The sequence below is a fragment of the Citrus clementina genome, unplaced genomic scaffold (genome assembly GCF_000493195.1).
Source record: "Citrus clementina cultivar Clemenules unplaced genomic scaffold, Citrus_clementina_v1.0 scaffold_9, whole genome shotgun sequence".
Classification (NCBI taxonomy): domain Eukaryota; kingdom Viridiplantae; phylum Streptophyta; class Magnoliopsida; order Sapindales; family Rutaceae; genus Citrus; species Citrus x clementina.
The window spans coordinates 21,317,288-21,328,616 of NW_006261964.1; positions in this window are offsets into that span (position 1 = coordinate 21,317,288).

Here is an 11,329-nt window from a genome sequence, read left to right on the forward strand (position 1 = left end):
ACTTAGCAAAACCAACATTGTTGAATATGTCGTTTGAAGCTCTTAAATAAGTTACACGTTTAGCATATGACATAAAGCAAAACCAAATTGATCTAGATGATGAAATTTTGTGCTACTTTGAACAATATTAAGTTGGCATGTGTTAAGCATGTGATGAAGCTGTTAAATCAATTGATTTTGTTGGGAAATCCAATTAATGTGTAACAAACCAAGAAATAAATATACAAAATGCTTCTACTGTGTTCTTTGCATCATTCAATCAAGAGATTAGAGTGAACTGAGAAAAGAGAGAGTTTGTTCTTGCATTCTTTATAATCTCTGAGTAGTCTTTGTAACCTTTTGAATTTAATATAATGAAAGCTTGTGGTTGGTTTTCTCAGTGGATGTAGGCATTTAAAACAAGTGTTGAACCACTTAAATCATGTGTGTGCTTTATGTTTCCTTGTTTCTAATCTTGATCGAGTGTTGAGTTTTTGAGTTTCTTGGATTCATAATTTTGTAGTTTAAGTGCGAAATTAGTCTTCAGCATGGATTTGATCCAGTTCATAAGGATCAAATTCTTAAAACTTGGTTTAGAAAATTTATGTGGCTTGAGTACTCTGAGGTGTAAGATAAAGCATTTTATTCTCCATGCCTTCCTTTCAATGAAGTTCTATCGAAATGTCCACACTTTATTATTAAGGGGTTTTTGAGTTTGAAGAAACTCAAATGTGTCACATCATAATGATGCTATTCAAAGTTGGGGTTGCCTAAAGAATCCTACTCAACACATAAATAGACCAATGAATACTCAACTTTATAGAAGTTTTAAAGATAAGCTACGATTGAATACCTCAATTATTGTTGTCAAATGGTTAGCAAAGCAATCTTGTACTTTTAGAGGGCATGATGAATTAGCAAATTTGGAAAATCAAGGAAATTTCGGAGAGATGATAGAGCTTGCGACAAAATATAGTAAAGAAAGTATTGAAGTTTTCTTACAAAATTCTCCATTATATGCTAAGTGTACAACATCTAATATTCAAAAGAAGCTTCTAAATATTCTTGCAAACAAAGTGCGAAACAAGATAAGTGAGGAAGTTTAAGATGATAAGTTTTGTACTTTTATAGATGAAGCTCCTGATGAATCTAATAAAGAGCAAGTGGCTATCATTTTAAGATACGTTGAGTGTGAAAGGTATATTTGAGAGTTTTTTTTAAGTTGTCAATTCCATGCAAAATACATCATCAACTATGAAAGAAGAAATATATATAATGTGCTTGCATGATACAATCGATTATTTAAAGATATATGAGGGCAAGGATATGATGGTGAGCATTGTTTTTGAAAGATTGTCCATTTGCTTATTATATACATTATTTAGCTCATCAACTACAATTTGCATTGATTATAGCATTTGAAGATGTGCTAGACGTGTGCTTTTTTTTTTTCAAGCATTGGGATCAATTGTGAATGTTTTGTCTTCTTCTATTAAACATATTTTTGAGTTAAAATCTATTTGTGAAGCTGATATAGCTTCAAGAGAAGTTCAAATTGGTATAGGGGCCAATCAAATTTAGACTTTGCAAAGTGTTGGAACTACTCAACGGGGCTCTTATTTCCTTTCTATCAATAGATTAATTGATATTTTTAGTGTTGTTTGTAAAGTTCTTGTGAGGCTGGTAGAGTGTGCATCTAACAATGGCATGTGTGGAGAAGCTAAATGTGTGTTTGAAACAATGACATCTTTTAAATTTATATTTATTTTGCATTTATTAAATAAAGTGTTGGGGGTGAGTAATTTACTCTGTCAAACATTATAAGTAAAATCTCAAGATAGGCTTGGCAAAATCCGGGTCCGGTCCGGGTTTTGGTGTTGCCCGGGACCGGACCGAATGAGTGAAATGTAAGACCGGACCCGGGTTAAAACCTAGTTTTTCCGGGTGCGGTCCAGGCTCGAGCCCGACACCTTTAGGGTCCGGGTTTTGATCCGGGCTTCTAAACCCGCATGTGATAACTTCATTTTTTTTTTCTTCAATTTTTTCTTTCATTTCTCTAACAATGTAAATTTTAAAAAAGAAAATAATCAAATAAACTCATTCAATCTCAAGCTTTAAAAAAGAAAATAGTCAAATACAAATATATAACACACTAACAATGCAAATTTTGTACAAATGATAAATAAAAATTATTTCAATCTACTTTCTAATACCTAAATTCATCTAATTTCTAACTTAAACTCATTCAATCTATATATAAAAATAAATAAATTAAATTCAACAACACAATAATCACACAATAAATTTAAATAACATCCAGCATATCATAAATTCATAATTATATATTTATATATTGTTAACATATATGTTTCCATAATGTTGATTTTGATGATAACAAACAAGATTAAGAATGATTAATCTTTTCAGTTCAAATTATTTTCTTTTTAAATAAATCATTATTTTCACATTATAAAGGTTTCATATTTAATGGAAAAATGATGTTATGGAATTAAAGTGTTTTGGACTAAAATGAAAGTATTTTAAAACCTTTGATATTGTTTTTAAAATTTCGGATTTGGACTTATTTGAAATTATTTAAATATTTTGGGTCATTCTATAATTTCACATAGTTTGGGTGAAATCATAATTTCAGAAAGTTTTGGGATTGACAAAGCATTATTTAAAAATTCTGAAATTGGACCTATTTGAAAGCTTTCATAACGTTTTGGGCCATAGTACAGTTTTATAAAATTTTGGGGTCAAACTATAAATTTAGAAAATATTTCACTGTAGCGGTTACTGTAGCAAGCGGCTAACCGGATCCTGACAAACGGTAGACCGGATTCGGGCAGAATGTTTCTGGAACTTAAACGGCTAACCGGATTTCACAAGCGGCATACCAGATGTTCAAAAATTCAAAATTGTGGTTGTAACGGTAACATTAAGCGGCTAACCGGATGTCCATAAATGGTAAGCCGGTTATGACCAAAATATGCTTAACGGCTAGTTTTTTAGCTCAAACTATATAAACTCAAATCCAATTCATTTTTGGTAATCTTTGCAAGCAAAAACAAGTGCACACAACATATATTGAGCTTCAATTTCGTAAATCATCATTTATTAAATCATCTTTGTTCTTCAATTTGTATATCCACTCTTAAAGAGAGTTTCATTGTTGTAATTTTCATTTCTCATCAAATTGTGAGTGTACAAGTGTGAGAAACGCTTGGGGTGAAGAGATTGGAGAGATAATATCTTGTTGTAAAGGTTCATTGACACCTTGAAGTCAATTGTAAACGTTTGAAGCCTTAGAAAGGCTCGGATAGTAAAATCCTCAAGCCCGGTGTGCTTGGAGGCGTGGACGTAGGCGGGGATTGCCGAACCACGTAAAAATCCTTGAGTTTGCTTTCTCTTCCCTTGCTCATTTATTATTGTGCTTTCATTGAATTTATTGTTTTCAAATTTATTAAGGCATTAGATTGGATTGTTGTATGGTTTGCTTAGCTTAATTTTTAAAATCCCAATTCACCCCCCCTCTTGGGTTGCCTAGTTAGTATTTCATTTGGTATCAGAGCGAGGTGCTCTTGTGTAGACTTAACCGTCTTGAGTTAAAGATTAATAGCAACCCAAATTAGTTCAACTTTCATGGAAGGCCAATCCACCGCTAGACCTTCATTCTTTGATGGTAATGACTATCCTTATTGGAAAACTAGGATGAGAGTCTTTTTACAAGCCTTAGATTATGAAATATGGGAAATAGTTTGTGATGGTTCATTCATTCCTAGGAAGAATGTTTTAAGTGAGTTGGATAAGAAAAATAAGTCTTTAAATTCCAAGGCTATGAATGCTTTATTTTGCGCTTTAGATAAAAAGGAATTTCATAGAGTTTCAAATTGTTCTAATGCTTATGAAATTTGGAGAAAACTTGAAATTGTGTATGAGAAGACTACAATCGAGGAGGAATTTCATGAAGTGTCGAATTTGGCACTTATGGCAATTGGAGATGAATCGGATGATGAACTTGATGAGGTAAATGATCTTCCTACTTATGATGAATTACATGATGCTTTTAAAGAATTGCATGATGAGTGGATGAAACTTGGTAAAAAGAATGCATGCCTTAAGAAGAAAATGCTAGAACTTACAAATGAAAAGGATACCATGCAAAAATGCATTGATTCATTGAATGAGAAGATAAAGGAATTAGAATTAGAGAATAAATCATTGCATGATGAAGTTGCATTATCAAATGAGAAATTTAGCACTTCACACAAGCATCTAGAATCACATGTAGATAACTTGAAAAATGAAAAGGATACTTTACAAAAATGTAATGATTCATTAAATGAAAAGATTAAAGGACTAAAGTTAGATAATAAAATGTTGCATGATAGAATTGCATCATTTAAAGTTAAATAAAATATTTCGTATGAGCATGAAAAATCACATGTTGATAAATTAATGAAAGAAAATGATGTGCTTAAGAAAAAGAGTAATGAGCTCAATGAAATTGTGTTAAAATTCACAAATGGTCAAAAGAACTTAGAAAAATTACTAAGCACTCAAAAATGTGTGTTTGATAAAGGAGGACTTGGTATAAGCCTTACTTGAAACAAAAATATTATAAGAACTATTTTGTTAAGGCTACCTCCACAAGTGATCATAAGATTGTTTGTCATTATTGTAATGGAAATGGTCATATGAGTTTTAGATTGTCCAGTTAAGAGAAATGTATATTATGGAGTCAAATGTATTTGGGTTCCAAAAGGAACTAAATCTAACATTCAAGGACCCAAGAGTATTTGGGTACCAAAGCACACAACTTGAATATTTTTTTTGTAGGTTCCACAAACAAGGAATGGTGGAGAGTTCCTTGATGAAGCTTATGAGGATAATCACTTGATCAAGTCTAAGCAAAAATAATGAGGCAAGATGATTTAATTGTTTTGGTAACTATTATTGCCTTATTGATTATAAGTGATGGTCTTTTAATCTTAGTAAATATTTAACATTTCATTTGGTATCATAATATTAAGTGCATTAACATGAAGTGGATAAGTTTATCTTGCCTATTTATTATGTTGAGTGGATCATGATAAATGGATAATAGCTTGAATTTGTTAAAGTATACTTGTATGTTTACATGATTGAATTATCATTGTGTTTAACATTGAGTGCTTTATCATGATGCATGGTTATATATTTATGATGATAGCTTGACAACTCATCATGATAGATTTGTTTGATTTTGATGATTATGTAATGCTTAAGCTTGATAAATGAGTGATATGCTTGAATTATTAATCTTTGAATGCTTATATGTTTCATGATTGTGTAAAATATATACATGATGAATGAATTATATGTGTGAATTCTTGTACCGTTAATTGTGTTATATCATCATTCATTTATAAAATTGACATCATTGTTTGATATGATTTCATATGTTTGGTCTTATATGCATATATGTTTCATGCAGTAATTGGCTTATTGAAAAGTTAAATGATTTTTAAAATTGATCAATTTTTAAGCCAAAAATAAAATGGTGTGTATAATATAAGTTTAAGAGCTTATCAAAATTCAATAAGAGTTAAAATGATTTCCAAGAATTAACCCGTATACCGCTTCCTATCAACCAAAAAACTGTTTGTCTTATTGATTATTCTCTGGATTAAATCTGGATAACCGGATTTAGCAAACCGGCAAGCCGTTTCTCTTATGGTTGCTAACTGAACTCAAACCAAATAACCGGAAAATGAAAAATCGGTAAGCCGCTTTTAATATCTCACTTGCTAGAAATAATCGGTCAACCGGTTATAAAATCCGGAAAAGCCGGATTCGATTTGCTTTTTGCTGGATTCAACCGGATAGCCGGTTATAAAATTCGGAAAACCGGATTTGTGCTACACACTCACTGGTACACAACCGGATAACCGGTTAGGCACATCCGGATAGCTGGATTCGAGCTTTTTAAGGACTATTCATCTTTTTTTTTTCTTCATTCGACAATCCGGTTCTCTCTCTCTCTCTAAAATCCACCATTTTTTATCTAATCAACACCATACATCACCTTAAATCATCTCTACGATCATTGTAATTGATTTAAAATTACCCATTTTACTCAATATCTTGAAAACCCGAATTTGTGAATTTTGAGTATTTTAAATTGCCACTCCATAGTGTGCTCTCCTTATGGATTTTACCATAGTTTTCTATTATATTATGCACTTACATTTTCATATGCATTGTTGCTTTCATTGTGGATTGATGATGATTATTGTTTGATATTTGGATGTTTTATATTTGGATAATGTGGAACTAATGTGCTTATCTTGACTTTTTGATGATCAAGAGGGAGATATGAGATATAAGGGAGAAATACATCTACTTTGAGATTCTTAAGCATATGAGATTTTTTAAGTTATATTGAAATGTCACATTAGATCTTTGATAAGTTTAGTTGTCTTGATTTCTAAAATGTGATTAATAATTATGAAGCTTGGATAGTTGATAATATGTTCTTATAACTTTTGCATGCCAATTTGGTAAACAAATTAAAACCTCTTTGCGAAGAATAATTTTCAAAAATTAGGCATGAACTTGGAATGATGAAATTTATTAATATCTCTAATCATGTTATTAGTACTATTAAAATTGATTTCTTGATGATTTTGATGATTGATGATTATATGTGTGTTGCTTGATGAATTGGTAAAGTTGTTGGTTTGTTATAATTGTTGAAGCTTATATCTTTTTAACCATGTTGTGTATTTTGTGAATTTGTTCATTTTTAAGGGAGACTTTGCCGAAATTTTTGCTCACACAAAATGGGTAATATGTTCATCGAATTATTTTTGATGATCTTGTTTCGATTGCATCTATCTATCTTTTCTTTTTTACGATGAAGGGGGAGATAAATATGATATGTTTTTGGATAAAATCATTTCGGTTAAAATTTTAAATTGGCCATATATTTAGGGGGAGCATATAATATGATTTTGGATAATATGCATTTTGAACTTTTTTGTTGTCCAAAGGGGGAGACAAAGTAATATATCATTTTGATGTTATTAAAAGGAGGAGAATAACATGCACTTTGAGTATTCTTTTGATGATTGATATTTGATTATGGTGATGATTTTGATGATTTTGGGATATAATAATGATTTGATTACATAGTCGTTTTATATGATAAGTTTATGTTGTGAGTTGTTGATTTGGTAATTGATGGAATAATGGTTCATGATATTTTGGTGTGATGATTTGTGTATGGAGTTGGCTTTTATCATGATCTATAATAATTTGGATGTGATATTACTAAACTTGTATTTGAGGTAATGCTTGTTGTTAGGGGGAGAATGTGTTGAAATTTCTACTCGGACAAACATGAGTAATAAATTTGCTACTCTTATTATTTTCCTTTAAGTTTTCTTTTTGATGATGAAGGGGAAGAAGAATACATGTTTTTAAATTTATAAAAATTTACTACTCTTTTTCTTTGCCAATTAAGTTTTCTTTTTGGTGATGAAGGGGGAGAAAAATACATGTATTTAAATATGTTAATTTAGCTAATTGGCAAATTGTAAGAGAAGATTATATTTAGGGGGAGCAATTTGTGGAATCATTCTTTAAATACATGAAATGTTTGTCATCATCAAAAAGGGGGAGATTGTTAACATATATGTTTCCATAATGTTGATTTTGATGATAACAAACAAGATTAAGAATGATTAATCTTTTAAGTTCAAATTATTTTCTTTTTAAATAAATCATTATTTTTACATTACAAAGGTTTCATATTTAATGGAAAAATGATGTTACGGAATTAAAATGTTTTGGACTAAAATGAAAGTATTTTAAAACCTTTGATATTGTTTTTAAAATTTCGGATTTAGACCTATTTGAAACTATTTAAATATTTTGGGTCATTCTATAATTTCACATAGTTTGGGTGAAATAATAATTTCAGAAAGTTTTGGGATTGACAAAGCATTATTTAAAAATTCTAAAATTGGACCTATTTGAAAGCTTTCATAATGTTTTGGGCTATAATACAGTTTTATAAAGTTTTCAGGTCAAACTATAAATTTAGAAAATATTTCACTGTAGCAGTTACTGTAGCAAGCGGCTAACCGGATCCTGACAAACGGTAGACCGGATTTGGGCAGAATGTTTCTGGAACTTAAACGGCCAACCGGATTTCACAAGTGGCATACCGAATGTTCAGAAATTCAAAATTATGGCTATAACGGTAACATTAAGCGGCTAACTAGATGTTCATAAATGGTAAGCCGGTTATGACCAAAATGTGCATAACGGCTAGTTTTTTAGCTCAAATTATATAAACTCAAATCCAATTCATTTTTGGTAATCTTGGCAAGCAAAAACAAGTGCACACAACATATATTGAGCTTCAATTTCGTAAATCATCATTTATTAAATCATCTTTGTTCTTCAATTTGTATATCCACTATTAAAGAGAGTTTCATTATTGTAATTTCATTTCTCATCAAATTGTGAGTGTACAAGTGTGAGAAACGCTTGGGGTGAAGAGATTGGAGAGATAATATCTTGTTGTAAAGGTTCATTGACACCTTGAAGTTAATTGTAAACGTTTGAAGCCTTAGAAAGGCTCGGTTAGTAAAATCCTCAAGCCTGGTGTGCTTGGAGGCGTGGACGTAGGCGGGGATTGCCGAACCACGTAAAAATCCTTGAGTTTGCTTTCTCTTCCCTTGCTCATTTATTATTGTGCTTTCATTGAATTTATTGTTTTCGAATTTATTAAGGTATTAGATTGGATTGTTGTATGGTTTGCTTAGCTTAATTTTTAAAATCCCAATTCACCCCCCCTCTTGGGTTGCCTAGTTAGTATTTCATATAATATATATATATATATATATATATATATATATATATATATATATATATATATATATATATATTAATTTATTAAAAAACCGGGTCTGGTCCGGGTTCCGGGTTTTTGGTGTTGAACCCGGACCTGGGCCTGAAAATGTTCGAGTTTGAGAATTTCAAACCCAGGTCCGGTCCGGGTCTCGTCCGGGCGGGCTTTTTTGACACCTCTACCTCAAGATATTTTAAATGTTATGCGCTTAGTCTCTACAATGAACAAACTTATTCAAAGGCTTTGAGATTGTGGTTGGAAATTTTTAGTGCGAATGTAGTTTTATTTTGTGAAAAAAAAATGAGATAAAGATGCTTGATATGACAGCTCACCATTTGAAAGGCACATGACATTTTTCTCAATAGAATTATTATATTACAATTGGGTATTATTATTAATTTTATTATTTAATGCTGTAAATTTTCAGTTCGTAAAGTTGAATAATAGATTCACTGGACAGATAATGGAACTCCTCACTCTTAATTCAGCTTTAAGTCAAGTTGAGGCATTTAAGTCATTTAAAATTGAAGATATTCGTAGTCTTGTTCAAAGATTTTACCCTCAAGAATTTCACATAAATTGAGCTACAAGCATTGGAAAGACAATCAGAATGCTTTAAGATTGTGTACCTCCTCTTCAAGTGTTACAAAATATTTCTTCCATTTTTGAATTAAGTCAAAGATTAGTTGAGACTAAAAAGTCACAGATTTACTTCTTGATTGGCAAATTGATTCATTTAATATTAACACTGTTAAGAAAAATATTCCATGTGGACTAAGTATTGAACTTGGGTTATGTCTATAAGACTTCAATAATCCTCAACTTTTGAACTACCTTTTAGGCTGAGTTAGGCCCATAGGCTATCATATGGTATTAGAGCCAGACTCATGCATAAGTGAATCCATATTATCTTACCATGTGACAAGGAACGATCAAAAGATCGACTTGCATGTGACGGGGGTCTTAGGAAAAATATTCCACATCGACTAAGTATTAAACTTGGGTCAAGTATATAATACTTTGACAACTCTCAATCTTGACTAGATTTTGGGTTGAATTAGGCCCACAAGCTTTCATAAATACTTCCTGTTTCGACAACAAAAACGGAGAGAGCATTTCTTTTATGGAACTTATTAAGATAATAGATCGAAAAAAGATGGAGAATTAATTTCTTTAAGATTGCATGATTGTCTATATTGGAAGAGAAATTGTTGATAGTATTGACCTAGATTCGATAATAGATGCATTTTTTTTTTGAAGAATTGCATGACACAAGTTCAATAGCACTTTTTTTTATTTACATTATATTCTCATTATTATTATTATTATTATTCTTTTTTTTTTGGCATACACCTTAAATAATTTCATTTGCATAGAATAAAATTTTCTAGGAATAAGACTTATTATGTCCTTTAATAGGTATATCTTTAATTTATTATTAATAAATTCTCTATACAATAGAAAAGCATTTAATTAGAAAAAAATCCAGCCCATACCAGAAGATACCACCAGCTTCACCATTGGGAATCGAAATGGGAAATCAAAATGATTAATTGTGTTTATTTACTAAAAACATAAATAGATTTTGAATGATTAACATATTAGGGAATGGAAATTCCATTCTGATTTCCTTGGGGAAAGTGAGAATGAAAATGGTTATTGGGAATACAGAATAAATTGACATTGTTAGCTTTAAAGAAAATCAAAATTTCTTTTTTCCCCATTTAGATAATAATAATAATAATAATAATTGCAGAGTGTATCCATTATTATTATTGTTGTTGTTGTTGTTATTGTTGGTTATCGTTATTGTTGTTCTTGTTGTTATCATCGTCATTATTAGAAAAAAATTTAGCCCATACCAGAAGATACCATCGGCTTCACCATTGGGAATCGAAATGGGAAATCAAAATGATTAATTGTGTTTATTCACTAAAAACATAAATAGATTTTGAATGATTAACATATTAGGGAATGGAAATTCCATTCCGATTTCCTTGGGGAAAGTGAGAATGAAAATGGTTATTGGGAATAGAGAATAAATTGACATTGTTAGCTTTAAAGAAAATTAAAATTTCTTTTTTCCCCATTTAGATAATAATAATAATAATTGCAGAGTGTATCCATTATTATTATTGTTGTTGTTGTTGTTATTGTTGTTCTTCTTGTTATCATCGTCATTATTAGTACCACCACTACTTCTTGTACCTAAAAAAGGATTGATTAATTAAAATTATGAAAAATGTAGTAGTGAATTACATTCTCATTTTGGAAGTGCCTTGGTGGCTTTAATATATTAATTTGTTGTTTAATTAGTTGGCCATTCAAGCATGTGTATGAGCATGAGTCCTTGCCTTATTGATTTGTTTTAGGTTTAATATGATTCTACCGATCAAATGTGCTATGAAATGTACAAACTGTGAGTTTCATTTTTGGATTCGACAT